Source organism: Trachypithecus francoisi, unplaced genomic scaffold, assembly GCF_009764315.1.
Source record: "Trachypithecus francoisi isolate TF-2019V2 unplaced genomic scaffold, Tfra_2.0 Lachesis_group3, whole genome shotgun sequence".
In the NCBI taxonomy this organism is placed as follows: Eukaryota; Metazoa; Chordata; class Mammalia; order Primates; family Cercopithecidae; genus Trachypithecus; species Trachypithecus francoisi.
In genome coordinates, this window is record NW_022681468.1 from 151,205,723 (window position 1) to 151,224,246 (window position 18,524).

An 18,524-nucleotide genomic window follows, 5' to 3' on the forward strand; every position below is an offset into this window, starting at 1 on the left:
GTATAACCTACTGGAAGTTATGAAGTAAAATTAAATGAAAATGCAGAGAGAAACTCCATGCATAAAATGCCAACAAAGCGAGGATGCCCCAAATTTGAATATAATTCCTCCCTCTGTGAAATTATCTCAGAAGAATTAAAATCTATACACTAATCCCTTCACGAGTTTAAGTCTAATGTTGACAAAACCCAGATGAATTAAAGTCTGAATCAAACTCTACTGCTTTGGTGAATTAAAAGCCCAAAGTGACGAATGACATCCTGACTTCCTGCTAAGTGTTGGGGTGAGGGGTCTCCCCAGTGTTAGCAGAGCAAGGGGTCCTGCCAGGGCTTACAGCTGGGACTTGCTCTCCTTGAGGCTGGTGTGGTTCCTGCAGGGCTGCAGAAAATATATGCTGGATTTCTGATGACTTTACTGATGAAAAGTTGCAAGCAGTTATTATTTTCACTGGTGGGCCACACCCACCATATTGAGAAAAGAAGCCAAACCTCACCCTCTAAAGCAATTATCCCAGAAAAAATTACATTCTCAGAATGTGGGGCTTTAGTATATTGTCAAAAACTATGACCTCAGATGCAATGTCAACGTGAAGGGGAGGCTGAATGAGTCCTGGCATGGTAGGTGGAACCATGGCCCTCCCAAAGATATCCACGTCCTAATCCCATGGACCCTGTGACACATTACTTTGACTTTTCAGACATCATTAAGGATTTGAGATGGGCAGATTATCTTGGATTATCTAGAAAGGCTCCATATAATCACAAGGGTCCTTGTAAGAGGAAGACAAGAGGGTCAGAGTCGGAGAGAGCTTTACAGGTGCTACGCTACTTCCTTAAGGATGAACCAAGGAATACAGGTGGCCTCTAGAAGCTGGAAAAATCAAGGAGATGGATTTTCTCCTAGATGCTTCAGAAGACATGCAGCCCTGTCAACATCTTGATTTTAGCCTAGTAGATCCCACTCGGGACTTCTGGCCTCCAGAACTGTAAGATAATAAATTTGTGCTGTTTTAGGTCACTGAGTTCCTGGCAACATGATACAGCAGCAAAAGAAAACTAATACAGTTGGTTGAGAGCTTGTATTCTGGAGCAAATCAGCCTGTATTCAGATTCCTGCTCAGCCACTTACTAAATATGTGGCCTTGCTGCCTACTAGCACAGGCTGAGGTTCCTGAATCACTAGCATGTGTGTAGTAAGACAAGTGGCTTGTACTGTTTAGGGGCAAGACTTCACCATGAGATTCCCTGCATCCACTAAAGCCAGGCCTTTTCTAAGTCTAGTGCAACTGGTGTCTGCTGATGTCATTCCTCACATGTGACTTGGCTGAGCCCCAGGCTTTCTGAGTCCCCCAGCCACCACATTTTCAAAGCTGAATTGTCCTGGTATTTTCCCTGAGTGTTATGTCTTTGTTGAGGGCAATGGAATCTTGCTTTAGGCTGTCACAATCTATAAAATAAACAACCGCATATAAAAAACAGTCCATATAAAGCTACCACTGGACAAGCTGTAATTATCTGTCGGGGTTGAAATATTATGACCTGGAGCCTAAGGACCATTTTCCAAGTCATAGCATTTTTAAAGAACCAAGTGTGAAATTATAAAAAGCAACCTCATGAGCTAATAAAAGCCTCCACAATCCACTAAGGTCAAAACATCTCTCTCATGCACACAAAAAAATCCAAAGCCCAGAACCCCTCAAGATCTTTTAATGTTTGTTTTATTTTCCCCACTTCAGCCATTTGTTATGTTTCTCAGTGTTTCCAACCAATCCACCAAATGTTAGACTATTCTAAGGAAAGTCCTTTTTTTTTGTGGCCACATTCAAACACAATTGAGAAATAAGACAAAGGAATAAGGCAATCATACACCAAAACATCATCTTTATTACCGATAAAGCTGAAGTTACAGGATGTGGCTTATATATGCTGTCAAGGGGTGAATGAATGGGACTCCGGTGAGAGGCCAGAAGTGCAGTGATAGTGTGTGATCCTCCACGTGGAAAAAGAGCAGCAGTTGCTAAAGCTTTCCCCCGTGACGGGGATAAAAGCCCGGCTTAGTCTGCTGTGGTTAAAGAAGACTCAATTCAGGCAAGAAGTTATATACAGTGTTGAGGTCAATCAGGTGCAATGGTTTTGACTGACACACAGCCCACTTCAAATGACCCAAGCACCCATCCCACGGACTTCGAGTCCCTCTGAAATCATCTTGTGAGATCAGTACAAATGTTCTAGTGTAGTGGAAAGAAAGCTTTGTGATACCAGTCAGGTGATGATTGCTTTTTACTATGGCGTGAACAAACAATGAATCCAGGAAGCAGCCCTTTAGGTATTGTTATGTAATTAACATGACTAATAAAGACATAAATCACAACTACCTGGAAGATCCTGTTGGAGGTGACACTGGATTAGCTATAGTATTTGCAGAATCCTCATGAACTATAAAATAGCATAAAACTCATTGCGAAAGCTCATTTATGAGGTGAACTTTTGGCTTTTGTTCCTATTCAGGAAGAGAGTTGCCTATTTTTACATAGAATTTGATTTTCTAGTTCACATTCATTTCATTGCACAGTGAAGATATTAGCTGAAGTGTGAAGGTCAGTTTACGTGCAAGTGCCTTAGTGTGGAAGTTTGTGGCAAGCTATGCAGGTGATGAGTTTGTCAGTCCCCAAAGAGCCTGGAACTGGTTAGGATGGAGCTGCTAAGAGTGTGTTGTGTTTACGGCTGACATGCTTCGTCTGGTAACTCTGGATCATGCTCACTCCAGAAAAGCACACTGCTCTGCTTTATAGGTTGTGCTTCTCAAGACTTCTGGGGTTATTTTCATTGTCAACTACAGCTTGAAAGCTTAGCTATGACTTGCTGATCTGATGCGCTATCCTATTTGTGTTCTCTGGTGATGTCTCAGAATAATTCACGCTGCTGTGCTTCCTGCATCCACAACTCCTTGGTACATACGGGCTCAGCAATGGACAGAGCTCAGGTGTAACCAAAATCCAAGAAAGCAGCTGTTTTGCTGACATAAATGGAGGATGTTGATTTCGAAGAAAAAACTTGGATAGCTTAAAAGAAATCCATCACCGTCATTGAAAAGCCTAGACAACCTGTGTGTTCAACTGATAGCCAGGAGCTGTCTCTCCAGGAATCCAAAAGAATTAAAAGGAGGCATTGTGCTATTTAGAATTGTATTTTAAAAGCATGAAGCCACTGCTTTAGATCTATAGAACCTTTAAAATTCTTGCAATATTTTAGGTTATATCTTTATGTTCTTTCAAATGGGTATAATATTTTAGATTTTATTATTACATTATTTGAAATGGTTGCCCTATTTTAGGTTTTATCTCTCTGTTTCTTCACTTCCATTTTTTTTTTCCCCAGGGAGGATTGCTGGTGATGCAGATTCCTTGTGAAAATTATTGATTTCACTATATTAGGAAAGGATGAGTTTTGATGATCATTTCCTGTGCCTGGGGTACAACTTCTTTATTTTTTCCTGGGAATTTTTCTTGTGTAGTATCCTCAGAATCCAATAGAACTAGCATTTTAAATAGCAGTGCAAATGTAAGAGCAAGGGCTGAAACCAACCAGGTTGAAATTCCACAACCTCCTCATCCCACCAATGACAACTTGATTTTACTTCAAAGTGGCCATGGCTCTTGCAGTAACATACTACTTCCAGGCCTGGTTTTGTGTACCATGATCTCCAACTGCTTCAAATGAGCACCTATTGCCGTCACCCCACCCAGATGTACCTTATTGTGCTGGAAACCTGTGCTCATTTCTTAGATATGGTGATGTTTGTGGACTGAATCATTCTGACTAGTTACTCTCCATCTGGTGCTTTGTCTATTTCATTTCCTCTTTTGGTTCAGTCTGGAACAAGGCCAAGAAACCAAAGTTCTTCTCTGGAATGGACTTTCTCTGCCATGGCAGGGAGCAATGGGTATGTCTTCATATAGTGCCTGGGGCAGAATGATATCCTGGTAGGGTGTGTGGCTGTCCCTTCCAGGGAAATAGCTATGGGTTTGTTCTCTACATCTAGGGTTGGAGGATGACTAATCACACAAAAATTTGAAATGATTACTAAAGAGACAGACAATACTTTGGGTGGCTTATAAGAAGTTACCATTGTTATTCGAGAATAGTGTCTTGGACTGACTCATGATGGCTTTAGAGGTTGGGTTAGAGTGTCTGCCCAGCACAGTGCTACCCGAAGCATAGTGCTTAGTGTTGCTCCCTTAGAAATTCTTCCCTCAAAGCATTTTGGGGAAGTCAGCTCAGCCTCAAGTCATTCTGGGACCTCAGGAACACATTTTGGGGGTTGGTAAGAAATGGCACCCTGGTTGGGTGCGGTATGACCCCTGAGAAAAGCAGTCAGAAGTCCAGAATACTATATCCAAAAGCACTGGAAATCAGGCTGACTTCACTGTTTTTGTTCCTGGGATACGATCTGATAAGTAGGGATTAGTAGGAAGGGTTCTTGCAGCAAGAATACTGAAAATTAGATGAATTATGGCTTTGTGGATCTATATAGATAGAACTCCAATTGGAGATCCAGGTGAGGGGCCTGCCGTAAACCAAGGTATCTGACAAACAGGCAGGGCCTGAGGCGAGACTCTGGACTCAGCAGGGAAACCAGAGCCTGAAGCAGGTGTATGAGGCAGAAATCAAAGGACAAGGAGAACACAATAGGGTAGTAAAAGAAAGCTTGATTCAGTTTGTGCGTCAGTTCCCATGCCTCATCCCTGGGACTAGGTCTACAGTAGGGCTCCTCAAACTTGGTACTGTGAATAGCTGGGGCTGGACAGTTCCTTGTCGTGGGGGGTTACCCTGTGCATTGTAGGGTGTTTGATGACATTCCTTACCTTAACCCACTAGGTGCTATTGATTAATGCCCTCTCAGCTGTGACAACCATAAATGTCTCCAGACATTGACAATTATCTCTGGGTGGAAAAAATTGCCCTAATTGAAAACCATTAGTTGACAGCAAAAGACTAATTCCTGTCCGCACTGACTGGTGGGACTACTTTCTTGGTCAGGAATGGTTCAGAAATAGGCACAGTTGAATCTATCAATTAAGACTCTCAGGATCTGCAGACAAGTAGGGCTAGTACTTGACAGAAACTGTCCAAGGACCTCTAGCACTAAAATGAGAGAAACCATTAAGTGTTAGAGAGGAGAAAGCTATCATTGTGTTTGGAGTTAAGAAGAGGGTGGAGAAGGAAGATGAAGAAGTCAGGGTGAAGTTAGATCTATAAGTCTGAGCCAAGCTGAGAGCTTACGGGAGAGGCCATGCCTGCTCCCTTGGGCTTGTCTAGAGCAAGACCTATTGTTCAGAACCCGCAGTCCTTGTCATCTGGTGCACTTTGGGATCCAAATCCTACATTTTGATTGAGCACTGAGCAAAGGCCCAGGTGGATCTTTGATGATGAAGTCCGTGCTTGTCACTCCACCTTGATGACCCACTCTCTTCCAGATGGCCGTCTGGTTCATTATGAGAAGGCTTACAGGATGCTACAATGGCAACTTTCCAGCAGTAGAAATGCTTTGAAGGCTCAGGTGAACTCTGTTTAGAGAAGAATGCCCAGCAAGGTCCAGGATAATGTTTATGCTGAATCTTGTCCAAGTTTCTCTTCCTGGGAGAGATGTTAGCTGACTCTGGAGCTAAGTCTAAGTTGAGGCCAGTGAGACCTGTCCTGTAGCTTCATCCCCATAAAGATGGTTGATACTGGCTTTATTCATGGCTTCCTATCTACTGTTTCTGGAGATGATCTTGCACAGTCTTCAATAAGCCTTCAACTCTCAGGAATTTTACCATTTCTAAATTCAGGATTTCTGCTACTTCCTGTGGTCATACTGGCCCTATAAACAGCACATCTTTCTTTTCAATGAGTAAGTTAAATGTCACACAGTCTGAGAAAAGAGCCAAGTTCAGGGCAGAGACTACCTTCCTGGGTACCCCCCAAGAAGGAGTCTTGATCACTTCTCTACACATGCCCTGGATGTTGCCAGAGCTCGTGAAAACGCTGCCCTCTAATGGTGCTAGCAGCTCTGGTGAAGGCTAAGTCCAAGCTCTGAATTTAGGGGAGCAGAGCTGCCTCCCGCTCCCACAACCATGGTTGTCAGGTGGTAATGGTGAGCATGGCATTTGAGCACAGTACGTGGCAGATGGCAGGAATGTAATGCATACTTTTGTTTGTAAATTGAAAATGAAGTAGTGTTCCTTATAAGACTTCAGGGTATTGGGAGCTTTAGGTAAGTGCAAATGAATTTCATGGGGTTTTGTGTGGGGTTAAGTTTCTTTCTACCTTCTAAGAAGATCCAGAGCAGCACAAGCTGACTTTTCTTAACTGAGATCAGGAAGTCATCAGCTAACAGGGTGGTGGCATTTTGCCTCTGCTATGTATTGTCTTTATGTTTGTTTGTTTGATCCCTAGGATTCAGTGGCATTTAGATAGAGGAAAACATTTTTTCTACTTGAATATGTTTTTATAAGGTTTCTGATCCATTAGACACTTTCTTCTTACTGATAAACATTTGCAGGCAGATTGTAAAACTACATTTGGAGGGGCAATGGGGGTAGACATTTGCTTAAATTTTGTGCATTCCTTATTTTTGTACTCTCAAAATTTCCTACACTGTAGATTTATTTAGAGTTTATGTATTTAAATGCCTATGTTTTCTTTAAGTAATTTTTTGTATTGGTTTGAAGAGTGTGTATGAGAGAGAAGGAGGGAGAGAAAGACACACAGAAAGGGTTTTGCTTTCAGTGCCTCAAAAGGCTTAACTTGGTTATTCAGGAATGATCTCAATTTTGTTTTGCACATATTTCACTCTGAATTTTATCCAGAAATTTAAGGTTGTAATAACTCTTCTGTGGTTAAAAACTCTTTTAATTCTAGGAACCTCAGTCTGAATATACTTTAAGGAAAGAAAAAGTCTAATATATTCGGTACTGAACACTTAGGTCCTAATTTTCTGTTCTGCCCTTATGCATTATGCAATATTTTCAGTGGGTTGGCATTCTGCTTGGTGACCTTTGAAACATGCAGGCACCATCTTGAAATGAGCACCAATAGAAGTTCTGTCTTTCCTGTTTACTGTGCTCGCTTTCCAGGACTTCTTCCTGACAGTATGTCTCAAACCCTGAAGCTTGCCAATAAACACTCATAGAAAAAAAGACAGAAATTTGTTTGTGGAAGTGGGTATCTGAAGGGTTGCAGTTGATAAATTGTTGTGAAATGGTGAGGAGATTATCTGAAATTGATCAAACATTGTAACGATGGTTATGGATGCGTGTGGCCCATCACATACATGGTGAACTACACTAGCTGGTAGGCTTCTCAGGTTTGTGAATGTGTGGATTTTGTGTATCCTTCACAGCTTAGTTCAGCTGGGTGCAGTTTCTTGGGTTCACCTAATATTTTTTGCAGATAAAATTGCAGAGAGTAAACTTGACATTTACATTATGCTCAAATTGTTTCCTGATATTTCAATTACACTGAAACGAATGGATATTTTCAAAATAAGAATTTATAGCTAAACCAAGCATATAACTATGATGATAATAGCTAACATATCTTGAGCCCTTGTTATGTGCCAGGCACAATTCCAAGCTTCTGACATGTATTAATTAACTCATTAAGTCCTGTTAACAACTCTTGAAGTAGGTACTATCGTTACCCTTATTTGTAGATGAGTACACTGAGCCACAGAGGGGTGAAACAGCTTGCCCAGGTTCATAGAACTATGTGGGCAAGACTCCAGCTCCTGTTTTATTCACTCTGCTTTTCCTCCTTCTCTAATGAAAGGAAAGAAACTACTTTTGGATGCTAAAGCTCAACTTTACAGAGCAGCAAAAACTATCAGATGTTCTTGGCCTATCATTTGCCACCTGATATTAATAGCAAAATGCCTTAACTCCTTCCAACCAGCAGAACACTCACTGAATATGACTTAAAGGGCTTGACGATGGAGGAACTGTCTAAGCTATGTCACAAGAATCCAATGTGTTAACTCAATTTTTGCTTTAGTCTCTTTTCTTTCCAGGGCAGGATTTTCACAATGTGCTAATGGAAAGCAGTGGGCAGGGGAAGGGCAAATAAATGACTACACAAAGGTACATACCTGTACTTGGCCAGGGTGAATCTATATTTGGTAAGATTAAACCCTATTGTATTTTCATGCCTAACAGTTACAGAATTGAAACTTGTCCCTCAGGACAGGAATTTGCCACCTACATTCCAACATTCCTTGTCTTCTGAGCAAAACCACTGCATTGATGTCATCTAATCCTCTTGTTTTTATATTTTCTCTCTTAGCTTGGTACTGTCTCCTTTCCTCTCTGGCCATTCTATCATACTATAATGGAAGGTTTTTGTTTGTTTTGCTTCATTTTGTCTCCCCCACTCCTTTTAATTTGTCTTTGCTGGTGAGGGCAGTGGTAGTAGGAAGGGGTGCCCTGGGAAGAGCAGAGAAACAGAACCATTCTAGGCTTTGAGAAAATTAAAAATGTGAGGTCCATTCTCATTTATCCTTCTTGTTAAAAATGTATCTTTCTTTGCAACTGTTATGTAAGTCTCAAATTACTTAAAAATTAAGTCTCAAAAATGTCCTTTGATTATATAAAGGTTAATTTTTTTAAAAAAAAGTAAATTTTTTTAAAAAAGTAAATATTCTCACGTAGAACCAGAATTGATAACAATTGCCCAAGCCCAGTGGTTCTTAACTCTGCTTGTAGGTTAGAATCAATACTTGAGGATCCTTTTTAAATTACTTAAGAAACAATATCAACAACCCCCCTTGTTCCTGTCCCCTGACAAAGAACAAGAAACTAAGGTAAGTTGACCAGGGCAAGGATTTCTGCCTCTATTACTATACAAGGAGTGCACTGGATAGCATGTTCATTCATTCATTCATTCATTCCTCATTATTTACTGAGGACTTAAGAAGTGCCAAGCATGGGGGAGGAATGATGTGATGATTACATAGGCTCTGGAGTGAGAAGACACAGAGATCTGAAGGATGTGCAGGAATTAGCAGGGTGAAGGCAGGAGCAGCATGAGGGAAGGTTGTGGGAAGAGTAATCTGGGCAACGGGTAGAACTCTGGTGGGAAGGAGAAGACTTCAGAGGAAGTTTTCAGAAGGAAGGTGTGGCTGGGGAGGGGTGACTGGCCAGGACTGCTCTGTGAGACCTTCCTGTCTAGTCTCCGATCTGCACTTACTGGCAGCCTGGGGAATGACCAGTAGAATATGTTACCACTGCTGTCCCTCAGTGCCTCTCTCAACAGTCAACTGCAACAGCCGCTCTGTCTTCACTGACTTCACCTAGGCCTTTCTCTCTGCTGTCCTGTCCATATGAGGTTTCCTCTGTGGTCACTTCTTGTGTAGCAGCATCTATTCCTTAATTATTTAAGAAGCCTTGGCCAGTTTGAGGCAGGGACGATGTAAATGAGGTCAAGGGAGGCTCTGGGGATATGGGTTCTGGTCTTGGCTCTGATACTAAGCAGCTCCGGTGTGATGAGTAAGTCCTTTCTTTTGGGGGACCCCAATTTCCTCACAGGATAAGAGAGTACGCTAAAGGGTCTCTGAGGCTCCTCCAAACTAAAAGCTTACCTTCTAGAGAAGCTCTTCAAGCCAAAGGTCTTTACCTTGAGTACCAGACTCACTAGTTAATTTAGTTAAATTACACTTTTAAAATAACCATTGCTACGACATAAGACTAGTTGAGAAATACATATTTTATGGCATATGGATTCAGCCAAGCTTGGAATGTCCTATTTCTGTAGAATAGCATAAATATGGATGTTATATTCCAGTGGCCTTAACTTTCATCGATCCAGATGCTGCATATACCAAAATTGAATAATAAAATGTCCTCAGACACATAGTTTGAATATATGAAATATTCATGTGTGTTAATATGAATCCTGAGATGAGTCTTTCAAAATGGTGGTAATCTGATTATATTAAGAAATAATTTACTTACCTAAAATGAAAAAAAAAGAATTCTAAGAATACCTAATGTTGGTATTTCTCAGGCTCTATTATTGGCCATGTCAATTGGAGAAACCGTTTGGAAAGTCATTTGGCAACATCTCTTAAAGCTGAATATACATAAAGTCTAGGAGCCAGGAATTCCACTTCCAAGATATGCCTAACAGAGATGAATACATATGTTCAGCAAAAGGCATGTCCAAGCATGTTTATAATTGTGAACAGACCAAAGCTAGAAACTACCCAAGTGTCTGTCAATGGAGTAGGAGGTAAAATCTCTTCATACAATGGAATTCACACAGCATTGAGAACAAAGAACTTACAGAAGCACACAGCAACACAGATGAAATTCACAAGCATAATTCTGAAAAATAAAATGCCATACACCAGAAAGCTTATAGCATATGACTCCATTTATGTACAGTAGAAAAACAGGCAAAACAGCTAGACTGTTAGAAGTCAGAATGGTGGTTACCCTTTGAGGGGCTGGCAGCCATTAGGGAACATGATGGGGACTCATGGGGTAATGTTCATTCAGTTTCTTGAACTGTGCACTGATTCCACTGCTGTGTTTAGTTTGTGAAATGTATTCACATATATACTTATGCGGTTTTCTGTATGTACATTATATTTCAATAACAACATTTTAAGAAAGTGTTTTGCCACTTAGTAGTTCATTTGACCCACATAACAATTCTAGGAGATAAGAAGGCCAGGTAACTTTTCTTCAGATTTATAGAAAGAAAGCAGACTCAAAGTTTGGTCCAAGGTCTCAGTGCTAATTGGTGGTAGAATCAGGTTAGGTATGTAAACCTCCTCACCCAAGAAAGATAGTCTCTGTGGGAGTACGTTGCACAGTGCTTGATGCATAGTAGGTGCTCAATAAATTTCATCTGAAGCTGGATCATAGAATGGTGGTCTTCTAATCCCACAAGGCAGTTATCCTGCTGTGGGAGTAACCATCTTCTCTGGTGGTCTGATGTCCCTCATAGAACGTGCTTATTCTCTCCTAAGAGAAGAGTGGAGATGAGGCCTGAGTCAAATATCCTAAGAAGCTGCCAAAATACCTGTGGAGAATTGCATAACCTGGTCCCTCTAGGGCTTAGAAAAGAATGAGTCAGACAGCCATTCTCAGACACGATGCCCAGGAAAACAGGAAGAAGGTTCACTTAGGCAGAAATCCATGTATGTGACCTTGGATACATCACTGAACTTCTTCAGGGGCAACAATTTGAAAGACAAATTTGAGACACTCTGCCGAGGATGACGTGATCCTTCTGTGGCTGATCTTCTGAGAGCCCTGAATTTTGTGTACTATTTTCTAATTATATTCTCATATTTTTCAAGGGTATCAGACTGCATTTCAAACTTGACAGTTCCTTTGCTATAATGTCAGCTCAAAATTTGACTAATTTATACTTTAAATACAAATATGCCCAATTTTCTGCTTTTCATCATAGTTCAGAACGAAGTTATACCAACCATGTTATATAAAGTAACCAGGGGTCCTATTCAGCTTGTTAACCCCGTTTCTTAAAAAAAAAAAAAAGTACAATAGAACTTTCCTTGTCAATATAAAATTCGAGTTATTTATGATGTGGCTAAAGATATGATAAGAAGTCTCAAATGGAATCTGTTATTGCTTGGAAAATAAAATCTCAAGACCTTCTTTGGAAAAAAATGGAGAGTGATAAAATGCTTTCATTTAGGGCTTGGCTGTGATGTCAAGGTCAGCCAATGAGCTCAGAGGGAATCTGAGAAAAATAAAGAGAAAAATAGAAACAGATGTCTGGAAAATCTTCTTGAATATTGCTGGTGAAATTGTATGGTTAGAAGACAAAATTTCAGTGTTACATCCATCATCCTAAAGAGGTTATAATGAAAGCCATTTAAATTGGTGTTCAAAAACCTTGTGAGAACTTTGGTTGACTGTATTCCACCATAAAGTGCGTTTTGATCTGAAGTCCTGATTAGGGTATTCCTCCAGTAGGTCAGCTGCCATGGGCCTCCTATTAAGTCAAAGTCTCTATTTCAAATTAGCAAAAGAGAGAATGCTGATGAAAAGTGGAAAAGAATAAAGCTAAAAAATTGTTTTGGCTTCTGATTGATCAGTATCTATGTTCTCAGAAGCAAATTTCTTTTTGTTTCTAGTTGCTGCTGATGGTAGGAAATAGAAAAATACCTGTCTTAAAAAGTTGCCAAAGATGGTCAGTTGAAAGGGTTGAAGAGTCTAACAGAGGAAATAGGTCACCAATAACGGAGCTAAAAAGGAATGAAAGTAGACAGCTTAGAGATAGACCCTTGGAGACACTCAGATGGAAGGGTAGTCAAAAGGCTAAGCACAAAAGACCAAGAAGAGCTATAATTCTAATTAAGGTCCAGGATGGTTTAAAAAGGAAAATAATCAAGATTGGTAAGAAGGGTTTAAACTATAGTAGTGATAATGATTTGACAGTTTGCTCTAGAATGTCTGTATCTATTTTACTGGTTTGTTTTCAAGAGTGCTATAATTCATACTAGCAAAAGTGGAGAAAGCATGATTATTTCTAACTCAGTACTACAAAGGCTTTACTTAATTCTGTTAAATTCCTGCTTTACTGGGAATTGTATGACCTTGGATCAGTTACTTCACCCCTCCAAGCCTTACTTTCTTCATCTGTAAAATGGAACAATAGTAGCACCTGCTTCATGACATCACTTTGAGGCCTCCATGGTGGATATGAATTGTGTATTCCAGAGCTTAGATTATATTAAAAGAGTACGAAATGGTTTTCGTTGATGGTGGTAGTGATGATGTCCTTGAATATCTTTAAATTGAGGAACTCTTTCTTACTTTCCTTTTTTGTTTCTTCCTCTGCCTTGATTTCATCTCTACCTTGTCTTTCAAAAGATTTGAAGTGTCTTAAAAAGTTCCAAATAACTAAAATTTTATTTCTTGTTTATATCTTGCCTCCCTTAAAAGTGACACTAAAACAAAATGTTTATAAGGATATTTTAAAAGTAAAAAGGGGCTAGACACAGTGGCTCATGCCTATAATCCTAGTGCTTTGGGAGACTGAAGCAGGAGGACCACTTGAGGCCAGGAGTTTGAGACCAGCCTGTGCAACATAGCAAGACTCCACTGCTACAAAAAAAAGTACAATTAAAGAAAAGAAAAAGAATTAGAGAATTTACAAGAGAAAGCCTAAGTCAGAATAAAAGAAAAAGTACAAAGATGTGAACTAGAGAGTCCGTTTCAATCAAAATCTTAAACTGTGAATGACTCATTCAAAATAGGGTAATATAAGAAACATTTATTTTTGAAGACTATTTACAAAGGTGGGATTGTAGGAGATCTTTAAGAGATATTACTTCTAGGCCTGAGGAGGGTGGGGTTGCTGGAGCCCTGAAGAGAGGGTCCTGTAGAGCACACTAACTTGAGAGGACCACAGGTCTCTGTTGAGAGGCACAACTAGCCTGAGGTGACCTCATGGGGAAGGACTGGGGAAACACGTTCTCTGAATTCACTCTCTTTCCTCTTTCTCATCTCCTGCTGTGTCTTCCCATTTGCCCAAAGAGAACTGGAAGCCAAAGGGAGTACAAGCCATTGATATTATTTACACAGACCCATCTGTCTCCTGGAGCAGAGGAAAAACAGAGAAGGGTAGGGAGTGGATCCAGAGGAGCAAACAGAACATGTTGAGCAGAGGGTCCCAGAAAGTTGATAAATCAACACTGAAATCTCAACCAGAATCCAGAGCACAATGGGGAACAGGATCATATACACAAATCATGTCATCAACAAATAATAAAACACCATGCCATTTCCACTGGAGCTTTTCTAGAGAATTCCACTTTTAAATGACATTCTGTAAAATTGTCCAAGTTGCTAAACATTATATAAAATTGTTGGATATCAATTTACATCAAGTAAATTTGGGGTGCATCTAGGAAGAATAATAATTTTGGCTTTAGAAATTGGTCCAATCTATTCTTTCTGAAAATGAATAGATAATAAAATGATTTATGAAGGCAACTTTTACATCGTGACAATAAAATGTCTTCTTTTTCATTAAGATTATTTTTAACTAACTATCATGATTGTTAAGTAGATAGCTCATGAAAAGGGTTCAGATCATTAAGGTAGGTTTAAAAGAAAGAGGACCAAAACATGCTGACTTACTCCATCCAGAATTGTTCACTGATACATTGGGAGAAGATCCCTCAGGGTTGAGTTTCATGGTGGTGAAGTGTGAGAGAAAGTATTGGGAATCAACATTCTCAACCGAGCACACGCAGCTTGGCCCACCAATGGTTCTTTCTCACAGAGATGGAATCTAAGAGGAGGTGAGAAAAAGCTCCAAGTCACCTTAAACTGATCTGGACAGATTGTTCCCTCTGGGTGAAAAGCTGGCCAGAGGAGTCAGTGGTTGGAAGCAATATTCTCCTGTTTTGATATTTTGAAAGCTAGATCTCCCCAGAGATATAGCAAATAGACCAGAGATTTGCATAACTCTCTTTGGTAAAAATCTCTACTTTGTGTAAATATAATATTGGATGGATGGGGCAAATCCAATACTAGTTGGTTGTTAGTACCACTAAAAAACAACTTTTATGTTGTTAAACTTTATAAACACTTCATAGAATTACATAAACCTCAGAACAACATTGTGAGGCGCTTTCCTCTTTAGAGGATAGAAATGTAAAACTCAAGAAGATTGAGAACATTCTCCAGATCACCAACTGCTAGGATTAATGTGAGAATGATGACTGGAGGGGGTGATAATCAACAGTCTTCTAAACATCTTTGTTACATGAACAAATGATACACGTGAGAACACAGTCCCTTGCTTGTTTAGCTCCTGAGAACGCAGACGAATTTAGAGGATGAACAGGGTGGGACTTCCATCTCTATGGATGTAGATGAGGATGGGGAGAGGCAGTGCCAGTGGCAGAGCAACAGCAGGACCTCCTGGTGGCCCAGGCACCCGGTGGCTGTCAGAGCATGCCATCCTGCAGGAGCCAGACATGCATGGGTGGTTTGAGGTAAGTCCATGTCTCACGGATTGCCTGGGAGGCTTGGAAGCTAACCACCCACAATGACAGGCCCTGACAGTCATAAGCAGGCATCACTAATCTGGGTCACACCGCTCCATGCTCACTGTGTCAAAGGCTGCAGGTTAGTTGATGGCCTGGCAACCCTAAATTTGGAGTGCATCTAGGAAAAATAATATTGTTTTCAGAAGTTGGCCCAATCTGTTTCTTCTGAAACTGAACAAATAATACAATGATCTACAAAGGCAACTCTTACATTGTGACAGCAAAATTGTACTGTCAATTTTATTGCTATTACTCAGAGTGAGTCATCTGTGTGAGGTGTCATCAGCAGGAATAACCAGGGTCATTGCTTTCCCTGTTTGGATTTTTTGCGCTAGAATCCCCTTGAGCTATTGTCAGTATGTGTTCTCCTCACCTTAGGTAAGTAGGACCTGGGTAATCACCCTTTACACAACCTTAGAATTTTACAGAACAAATGGACTCAGTTAATAAGCTCACAGCATCAGCATGCCTGGCAAGGAAGACCCCTTATTTCCCTTGGTAACAGGCCTGTAGTGGGTACTCAAACAACCAGACTGTCTCTTGGGAATGTCTTTGCCTCATGAAACCTAGAAAATGTCTTCAATGACAGGTGTTTTCGGAGGTGAGTTAAAAAAATAGCTCCTTCTCAATGAATGCAAAACACGGCCTCTCGTTCCATCATGCAGCTCCACACATTGCATCATGACGTTTGATCAGGCTTCTGTAGCCCCAGAAGGGTACACTTTGGCAATAGGACATTGCCCTCTTCATTGTGCTTGGCACAAAGCCCACTTGAGAAATGAAAGCTCCACAGAACCCCTCAAATTCATATGCTGGGCTCCCCTAACTCTAGTGTGAATGAGAATGACCACAATGTGATAAAATCTTGTAAATACCTGACTTATTCCTCCTGAAGACCCTGAACACATTTTACACTGAGAAATATACTCTGGGCTCAATGTAAGCCATGGACGGGAAGCACTGCCATCAGCCAAGAGTAAGATTCCAGGAACTTCACCTGAAACCACTGCCAGATGAAAGCCACCTTGATTCTGTGATCATTGAAGACTTGGTTTCCTTAGTTGAATAAACACAGAATGTGGAGCTGGTAGATTCAGGATTAAAGCCCTCCACTCCGATTTAAGATGAATAGGGTTTTAGGTAGTCTTCTTAATTTCCTGAAGCTTCACTTTCTCATAAACCTGGAGATACCAGTGCCTGTCTTATAGGGTTTCCAAGGTGATTAAATATGCACTCACAGAGAGGATGGGGACAAATAGCTCCTCAGGCATTCCTAACTGTGGAATCTAGATGGCTTCTGATCCTTGTAGCATCTCTTTAGGTGCCCAATGGCTTTCACCTCTGCGGTTTCCTTGAGCCTCACACCAATCCCATGAAGGGGTTACGAGCAGCTCTGGAACACTATTGTGTAAGAAGAAAAAGGCACAATACTGAGAAGTTTAATGACTTTTTCCTAACATCATAACAGGTGGAACCAGGACTGATTGTCCTGCCCAAAACGGTATCCAGGAAACTCTGCCAAATCGTATTTTGTAAACAGTCTTACAATATCTGAACAGCAGATATTCAGGTGAGACACAAGGAAGAACAGCTGTTCTACCCTGAAAGTAGCCACAAATGAGAAGTTCTAGAATCTTTTCTGAGGCTGAAGGATTTAGAAATGCCAATCATGCAAATGGCATTTCTGTTGAGAAAGTAAGGCTTCTTTAGCCACACCATTAACCTATTTAAAATGATACAATAAATTTTGCTGTTAGAGTCGTCTGCTATAAATTATTGAGAAATAATGGCATTATGAAATATTATGAAACCATTAAAAGCAATGAGGCAGATCTATATGTGCTGAGATAAAAGGGTATCTATGAGATAGTGTTTACTGAGAAATGCAGAGCAATATGTATAGTGTAATTGAATTTTTGTAAAAAGAATATATACAACTTATGGCATACCTGCTATAAGAGATCAGTAAGATTATATATCAAACTGTCAACTGGATTTATCTCTGAGAACGTATTTGGAATGGGGATCAGGTAAAGGAATTTCAATTTTTTAAAAACATTTTTCCTATTTAAAATTTTACAATGAAGTGTATTCATCTTTTTAAACTGCAGAATATCAAAAACTGGGAAAACAAAAAAATCACATATAGTATATATAATAGATATTGAATAAGAACTTAGTGAGGTTCATAATTTTCTTACAAAATATTACTATTATACTTCATATTTAATTCTGCTTTATAACATATATATTTTTAATATGCATGATGCCATTAGGGTTTTACACAACCCTCTGAGTTGGGCAGAGAGCATCTTACAAAATAGGATTTTGAGGCGCTGAGAGGTCACATCACTTTTCCAAGGTTATACATAACTGATAATTGGACAATCTTCTTATTACTTGACTTTTATTCTTTTACCTGAGATTTTTTGGGGCCCCTCTATGTGCTAGGCCCACTCTTCTCCCCACTACACTATATGCACTGCAATCTGCAAATAAAGATTTGAAAATATACAAGCACCATATAACTCAAAGCCTGAAAATGATAAATAAAAATTTCTAACTAATGGATAACTGTTAGATGCAAATTTTATTTTGGTTACTCTCCCTATGTGCTTTTCTAATATAAGCTATAGCAGATTTTATTTATTCAACCAAAGTTTCAGCTTGCTTTTCTGAAGAAAAGATTTGCTAGTTTCAACTTTAGCCTTTTTTTTCCCCCTCTACCATTCACTTAAAGAGGCCATTAAATGGTTTTTAGTTCATCTCCCACTTTAAAAGATAATCAAATGTCTCCATAGTCCTTTGTTTCTTTCTTCTATAGCAGATCATTTTTCCTTCATTTTTGCACAGAGAAAGGATTAGGCAGAAAAGATGTGCCAATCATCCCAAAAGACTGGAGAAGCTTATAAACTCATCCCCAAAGGAAAATTCTTTTGCCATAATGTCTCAATTAACTTAATTTCTGTGGTCTGACTTTGCAAACAGAAACTTGAGTCCATCGATGTGCTCAAAGTTAAACACCAAACAACTGCAAGCTTTAACTGTGGGGTGTTGGCTGGCTGGGCTCACACAGAGAACTGCAAGGAGAACTCTGTCCATAGTTATCCATTAATGAAAGGCAATGCTGACAAATATGATTCATGAGGCTCCTGCTACGGAGGGATGGGTGGGTAGGAAATAAAGTCTTCTAAAGCAATTGAGTCAAGGAGGCCTGGGATCTGGGGATAGCATTTGTTTACACATTTATTCTTTTATCCTATTTATTATCTGTAGGTACTGCCTGTGATACAGGTATAAAAATGATTAACAAGTAGGGTTACTGCTTTCCTGGAACAATATTTCAGTGTGAAGATGGGCCAACAAACCAATTTTAAAAAATTAATTACACCTGTAATCCCAGCACTTTGGGAGGCCAAGGCTGGCAGATCACGAGGTCAAGAGATCAA

At 40.0% G+C, this 18,524-nt stretch overlaps 1 long non-coding RNA gene across 4 annotated transcripts in view; it reads left to right on the top strand.

Annotated features, from left to right (window-relative positions):
• The window catches only part of LOC117070890, a 749,288-nt gene that overhangs the window by 221,562 nt on the left and 509,202 nt on the right, over positions 1–18,524 (top strand). The window lies entirely within an intron of this gene.